We start from the raw sequence: 8,222 nt of genomic DNA, 5'->3' as shown, positions 1-8,222 counted from the left end.
GAAAGAATAATATGTTTCCTTTAAAAATAAAATAAAAAAGACTAATAAACTCTTTTTAAAATGTAGATATTATTCCTATTGTATTAAGATTATTCTTATAGTAAATAATTTAAGAAAAAATTTTGCTATAAAAAATTTTTAAACCGTGAAAAATTAGTTATTTTATACTGTCAACTAATTATGATATAATTAAGATATGTATATAGTTAAATCATATTTTTAATTTTAAAAAATATTAAAATATTTGATATGACATGATTTAATATTATAATTTTATTAGATGATACTGTAAAACTAGTTTACATAGATAATGTAGTATTTTTAATCTCATATAATTTAGGGTTAAGAATGTTTTTAGTCCATATAAAAAAATGACATATTTTAATTCCTACAAAAATTTTATGCATTAAGTTTTAACCCCTGCTATTTTTTAAAATTTTAGAAATTGTTTAATTATTCTTAATCTTTTAAATTTTTTTATAATTTTTTCATACGTGTTTAGAATACTATAAATTATTTCTTTACCAAATTATAGAATTTTTTAAAATGAGAAAAATTAAATATGAACTTTTTAAAATTTTAAAGATAATTATTAAAGTAATGCAGACATCGACTTAGAAATCAAATTTTGAGTTTCTATTTTTTCGAAGAATTTTTTATAGTGTTCTAAACTTGTCTGTGAAATAATCATTCAAAAATTCACATCGATTTAATAATAGAGACTAAAATTATATACATAATAATTTTGTGAGGGTCAAAACATATTATTTTTTAATAAGGACTAAAAATAAAATTTCATAATTTTATAAGAACCAAAAACATATTTAACCCTGTAATTTAAATTTTTTTAGTTGAAAACTTAAATAATATCATAAGAATCATTAAATTATAAATAAAACAATTTTATAAGAAAAAAATAATTGAAAGAAAAAGATACTTCGCCCGACTTAAATATTTCTTTTATATAATTGAAAGAAAAATAATACAGGCAGAGAAAAAAACTAATGTGTAAAGAAAAAATATTTTTAATATTTTTTTAAAATTATTATAAATAAAAAAGGATCTTAAATTTTACTCCCTTTGTTTTTTTTCTCTTCACCACCGGTATACTCCGGTTCAGAGGTCGCATCAAGTGGGTCACTCCGTTTTTTTTCATCACCGCCGGTATAGTCCGGTTTGGAAGTCAGTTCTGACATCAAGTAAGTCCAACTCCCTCCTGATTGCAGTTGTGGAGGATCGAACCATGGTCCTCCCTACCAAGTCTAGCATCAATAATTTACATCTATTTAACTCCACTAATAGTTAAATTACTTCACTCACTATAATATGTCAATAAGAATTTCTCCCTGTTCCAGCTCTTCTTTAGATATCTCTATACTTCGACCAACATCATCATTTTTCTTGAAAATCCATCTCGGCTTCATTGAAAACTACATCTCGACTAGAGATACATCTCACGTGACATGGCTCTAGGCAACATAGCCTATAAGCTTTGACTTCTTTAGGGTATCCCATGAACATGCATCTTAGAGCTCTACGTTCGACCTTGTCTTGCCTAATGTGAGCATATGCTACGCAACCAAATACTCTAAGTTAGTCGAGATTCGGTGGATGTCCCGACCAAACTTCTTCAGGTGTCTTCATATCTTACGCATTCGAAGAACATCTGTTTATCAGATATATTGTTCTCGAAACAACCTGTGTCCAAAACACCTTTTTTAACCCAACGCTAGCAAACATGCATCTAACTCTTTCCAAAATGGTTCAATTAAACCTTTCAGCCAAACCATTTTGTTGGGGAGTACCTGCAGTAGTTTTGTGCCTTGCAATACCAAAGGCTGCACAAAAACAATTGAACGCATCATTGCAAAATTCAAGCCCATTGTCGGTTCTCAACTTCTTTACCTTTATGCCAGTCTGAATTTTCGACCAGAGTCTTCCAACTTTTGAAATTCTCAAAAGTTTCATCCTTAGTATTCTGAATAAATACCCATATCTTTATGAAATAATCATCAACTATGGATAGAAAATACCTTACTCCTGAATGTGATGGACACCTCGCAAGCCCCCAAAGATCTGCAAGTATGTAATCAAGGGAACCATGTGTTCTTTGTTTGCCTTTATTGAATTCCAATCTGCAAGATTTTTCAGTAAACTGGGTTCACAAAATTTTAGCTTTTTGACTTTGTCTCCACCAAGTAGATTTTATTTCCCCAATTCGACCAGACACCTTTCACTGACATGGCTTAATCTCATGCGCCAAATTTATGTCTTCGACAAAGGTTTTGTCGATGCAACATCTGCACAATCACTTACAACTTCAACCCCAAGGGTATATAAGCCTTGTTTCTTCACACCTCTCAAGACTTCCTTAAACCCCTTCATAACTCTTAGGATACTTTTATCTCCTTAAAAAATATATCATTTCCTGTCGAAAACCAAGAGAAGTCAAATTTCTCTTCAAATCAAGTACATACCTGACTTTAGTAAACAACCTTATTGACTCATCATAAATCTTGAATCTCACAGATCCAACACCTATAATCTTGCAAGCTTTATTGTTTCACAACAATACAAATCCACCATCTTGATCACATAGTTTCTCGAACAAGTATTTGTTTGGAGTCATGTGTCAAGTGCAACTTGAATCCATAATCCACTTTTTACTTGAGTATCTGCTTGAAACCACAAGAACATCAGATGAGTCAAAATCATCTTGAATAATGACAACGTTGAATTATCCTTACCTTCATGATCTTTAAGATGTTTAGGGCAAACTTTTCTTGTATGACCCTCCTTACAATGATAACATCGAATATCAGATGCATGACCGCTATAAGACTTCTGCTAACTTTTACCCTTCTTCTTGTCGAACTTGACATCTCTCTTTGTGAAATTTTCCTTAACCGACAGGCCTTCGCAAGTTCAAGATGGCTTGTGCTCCTTTTGTTTGTTCAAATTCTTAAAATACAAGTCTGATTGAACTTATTCAAAGTTCAGGGACTCTCTTCCACATAGGAGAGTTTCTTGAAATGAGCATGTGACACGAGAAAAGCACACAACAAAAACAGCGCTTGATCTTCATCATCAATCTTGACATCGATATTTTCAAGATTAAGAATCAGCTTGTTGAACATATTCAACTGCTCAGCCAATACTTTGTCTTCACTCATATTGAATAAATACAAAACTTGCTTAAGGTAGGGTCGATTTAACAACGACTTGGTCATATATGCTTGATTGATATAATCCCAAAATATTGAGTACTGGATCCAATTTTATTGTTTTATTTCATGTGTTGGTAGCTGTTAACAACTTACTCATGTCTCATATGAATAAGTGTTTGATGTGAATGATTAATGGTGTTACCACTTCATCAATGTCCATTTTTTTCTATCTATCAAAATGTAATGGAAACCTCAAATTTGATGGCTAGATGTTGCTCTAAAGACTAAATTAGTGAATGGACAACGACTACTCTGCCCTTTAACCTTCTTTTATTTATTTCTTGGTTTTATTTGATTTCATTGTTGAAACGTCACATTTAAATAAAGTGTCCACAATTGTGAAATAACCATGTAGATGTTAATGGTTAGAAGAAATAAGTAATTTAATGCCATAAAATTAAAATGTTGAATGTTTGGATCATCCTATCATGATTAAAATGATTGTTTAAAGTTTAGTGGTGAAACACATGCACACTAATTTTAGAAACATAATGAAATATGGTTAGAATTCACACACAGACATATCAAATATCCATATGGAATTTTATTGTACTTGTTTGACTTTAAATTTTTACTTTGTAAGATTCCAATCCAAATCTCACAAGGACTTTGTTTCAAAATTAGGTGTCAGTTTCTTCTCTAGCTTCATGTTTGTTTCCTCCCACAAGTTACCCTATATATGATGTTCTGTATAGAGAAATTACTTTTTTTTAAAGAATTTATAGGAACATATTCTAAAAGAATACACTACAAGAAAATTGGCAAATTGCGACGGTTGATTTTGGCAAGTTACGACGGTTTGAACCGCCACAATCTTCAAGGCGCGACGGTTGCATAACTGTCGCAGAAATGTGTGTCGGCAGGGGTTATTGCGACAGTTGCTAAAACTGTCACCCCAACTGTCGGTGAAATCGCGACGGTTAAGAAAATGTCGTAATTTGCTAGTAACGACGGTTATATACAGTCGTGAATATGAGGCTAAATTATTTTTTCAATTCAATTTGCAACGGTTTCAAACCGTCGTGAGTTTGAAATTCTGGCATTAAAAACTATCATAATTTGATTTATAATATTCTATTTTTTAAATAATATTCTTTATTATTAGATTGTTTTACTTAATTTATTATAATCTCAATTTTTTTATTTATAGTATTATATTTTTCTTTAAAGATTAATATTTTATTCTGTATGCCAAAAAATCATAATGCCAAAAAATCATAATGTCAAAAAATACTAGTTTCATAATCATGTAGTACAATATACCGAAAAAATATCAAATTCTAATGTTATAATAACAAATTCTAATGATATAATAATAAGCATTATAATGCCCAAAATACATAGAAAAATTCTTGATGACCCATTTTCTTCAATCCAATCAATCCTTCTTGATGACCCATAATCTTCAATCCGGTGGCTAGTTTCAGAAAAACATCTACAATCAACGTGATTTTAATCCCTGAAAAAGTATTAAAATAATATACTCTTTAGAATAATACTATTGATCTTAAACTTTAAGTGTATCAAAAATAATTATTTCATCCCCAATTTTTTAGTATTATTATAAAAAACAAAATAAAAAACTAAACTCTAACTTTATTCCAACTCTTAATATCATCTATTCACAAGCATGAACTTTAACACTAATCACTTGTACCAACATGCTACTCACTAAGAAGTACTAAATTGTTGATCTAACCAACTACATGTAGAAAACCATTCTTTGACACAATCAGACACACACAAAAATCTCAAATTCAAGGTTTAATAAGTAAAAAACTTAGTATTTCATTAAGAATCTAAAACAACTTTTTGAGAGAATAAATAAAGAGTAAGAAATATGCGAAAGAGATGTTAAGATTTGTATCAAAAACCCGGTGTATTTATCTTATAAGCTTAGCAACAAGCATCATAATTCACAAAGCAATGCAATTCACTAAATGATATTAAGCAAAAGTAGGGAAAACAAAAACAACCATGCGATAAAAACAAATTTGATTTGTGAAATTTCAGACTGAGTGACATACCTCTCGCTGCTTCCAATAAACAATGAGCAACTGCAACAATTTCTTAGCTAGACACCCGCTAACACAGCCTTTGATGCTGCCATCGCAGAAGAGCCTGGATCCATAGGCTTCATTTATTCTAGCTTCTCCCTTTTTGCCAATTTCCTTTTTGTATACACATGAAGATTCTATAAATATACTTCCAAACATCATGACATGATGCTTCTTTTGACAAAACAAAATCAATCAATACCTACCAATATTAGATATTTGTAGAACCATCTCAAATGCTACATTTCACATGTTTTTTTAATTTTAAAAAGACGCAATCGAACAGAGTTGCAAATAAGTTAATATTGTGAAATCTGACAGTTAAAAAATGGTTTTTAAAATATGTCAACATGCACAGTTCAGATATTGCTTGCTATCAAATTTTTGGAAACAGGGGAAAGAAACATTGAAAATGTTACAAGAGAAATAAGATACAAGTGGTGTCCAAAGCTAACCTTGTTGAGGCTCTGTCATTTCTACATTCACATGCCCTTGTAATTTTTACTTTCACACCTCTTAAGGCTTTCTTAATCTGCTTGAGTCATATCATAAATATTTCTTGGTCAGAAAATAGTGCTTCCCTTTCAAGTTTCCATGGTAAAATAAATTTCTTACCTTGATGCGATCTGCATCCGACAATGGCTTTAAGTGAACCTCTTCTCCTAATATTTGAGCTACAATGTCAATCATGGGGAGTGGTTCTATGAACACCGTGGATATCATGACATGTCTAGCAGAAAAAATAAATCAGAAGAAAAACATTGAAATGCATTTAAGGGTAAATTTTTGGTAGAGCCAGAGTTCGAAGGTTGACTGGAACACTGACCAACATTAAGTGATAATCCCATCTGAGTAGCCTTTACACTTCGATAGAAGCCCGCCAAGATTCCACGCCACCACTCAGCTTATGTGATTAACTGCCGCATTAACTGCCTCTACTAACAAGTTATGACAAATAAGTAAGACCTGCCCTTATCCATTTGTGGTAAAATACAATTTTTCTTGTAGTGAATGCATACATAAAAGTTTACCCAATAAAAACAAGAGAACAAGTAGCTTAACATTGACAAGCAAAATTTTTGGGATAAATACGTACCATTTTAAAAATATTGGTTCTTAAGGTCATTCCTTGACAACCGCACAGGAGCAGCCAATCATTTTCCAAGCTTTTCCCTTAGAATCAATCTTACACAAATGCAAGGAAAAGGCCAACAATAATTAGCACGATAAAAACAAAATAAAGCTAAGAAATAAACCATGATCCAGATAAGTATTTCAAAGCCTAACCAAGTAATAATTGACTAATAAAATGTGATAACCATAGAATTTCACAAAGGAACAATCAATCACACTTACACCATTTGCTAGTGACTTCTTGAGCACAGGTTGCAAGACAATCATGATGTTCATTGGCTCACTTGGAGTTCCAGCTGCAGAAGAAGCAATAGGCTCAACTTCTGTCCGCTACATCAATCTGAGACACTACATGGTGTATTAGTCCGAAAAGCAGAGGCTTGAAAAGATATAAAAACTCCAATTAAACTATCTTCCATTGCATCCATTAATTCCTCCTGGCTAGCTACCTCAATAGCCCAATCTTAAATCTTCAAAGCTTACACAACACTATAAATTGAAACACGGTCACCTGCAGAATGAATAACAACTCAAATATTAAATAAACAAAGGCATTCACATTCATATACTCGTGACACTCTTCCTCAGTAGTATATCATCATTAAAGCTCTAACACTTAATCAAATAAACTTTTTAGATACAAGAGTATAAAATCAACATTTTTCTGGTTGATAAAACTTAAACCCTAAATCACTTTTTTTCATAGAAATTAAACCTTCTTATTGTTCTATATTGCTACAATTGATTGATAGATAAGGAGAAAAGAGGGGTCAAATTTTAGTGAGTTTTAGGGTTTTGCAAGAAAGAGTTGAAACATTGAGAGAAACCATAAATTTCTATGAGAGAAGATATAGAGAGGAAGAAGCTAACCAAGGTCATGATAAAGACGAGGGCGGAGGACGATTTATGGATAACTGAGGACGGTGAACCGAAAGAAGGAAGGTTGTCGGTGCAAGAGGAAGAATTTGAGATTCCTGAGCAAGAAACAATATGCGTTTGAACTTTGAAAGCTTTCTCATTTTTTAATAGGTTGGTACTATAATTCTATTTTTTATTGAATATGTATTGATATTACTGTTATATTATAAAAACTACTATTATTAATATAAATAATAATAATTAGTAATTATTATTATTATAATTAAATAATAAAAGTGAAAAGGTAGGGAAGTAAAAAAATGAAAGAAAAAATGAGAAAATAAAAGAATAAAAAAGTAATGATTATGATTGGGTAAAGTAGTCGCGACAGTTTGCTCAAACAGTCGCAAGTGTGGGAAGAGGGCGGCTCTTTGGTAACAGTTGCAATTATGTTACTCAACATGCCAAAAAATCTGCGACAGTTGGGTCTAACTGTCGCAGTCCAGGAATAAGGGCAGTTTTATCGTAACTGTCGCAATTATGTTATTCAACATGCTAAAAAATATGCGACTGTTGGGTCTAACTGTCGTGACAACTGTCGCAGTCCAAGATTAATGGCAGTTTTATGGTAACTGTCGCAACCCATGTGTCGTAAAACTCATTTTTTCTTGTAGTGATAGGTTTTACTTGAGCATTGATAGATGAAAAAATGGCAAGCTCAAAATAAGATGAAAGCACAAAGAGGACCACTTGAGCATTGATAGATGAAAAAATAACAATTTTCGAATCATGTGATATGATTGATGCAAATGCAAGTATCCCTACACTATGGAGAGTATCAGTCTATTCACAAGGTACTCCATTTACTTGGTTAACCAAATATTATTGTTTCATTTCTTAGTTGACTTGTCAAAAAATTCTCCTGTACACCTAACTTGCTGACTCT

At 31.6% G+C, this 8,222-nt stretch overlaps 1 long non-coding RNA gene across 4 annotated transcripts; it reads right to left on the bottom strand.

Moving 5' to 3' along the window:
* Nucleotides 1–4,448: 4,448 nt before the first annotated feature.
* Nucleotides 4,449–7,449, bottom strand: LOC131655075 (uncharacterized). Of its 4 annotated transcripts, none has more exons than XR_009299654.1 (8): nt 7,289–7,448; nt 6,641–6,929; nt 6,381–6,469; nt 6,111–6,219; nt 5,900–6,014; nt 5,740–5,816; nt 5,255–5,398; nt 4,449–4,686 (listed from the first exon to the last, which is right to left on the bottom strand). It is a non-coding gene; the product is annotated as an uncharacterized LOC131655075 (long non-coding RNA). The 4 variants fall into 4 exon arrangements; XR_009299652.1 differs by having other exon boundaries at nt 6,111–6,222; nt 7,289–7,447; XR_009299651.1 differs by having other exon boundaries at nt 6,111–6,222; nt 6,381–6,929; nt 7,289–7,449.
* Between the last annotated feature and the right edge of the window lie 773 nt (nt 7,450–8,222).

The sequence above is a fragment of the Vicia villosa genome, linkage group LG3, assembly GCF_029867415.1.
Source record: "Vicia villosa cultivar HV-30 ecotype Madison, WI linkage group LG3, Vvil1.0, whole genome shotgun sequence".
Lineage (NCBI taxonomy): Eukaryota > Viridiplantae > Streptophyta > Magnoliopsida > Fabales > Fabaceae > Vicia > Vicia villosa.
This window is presented reverse-complemented; position numbering and strand designations above follow the sequence as displayed.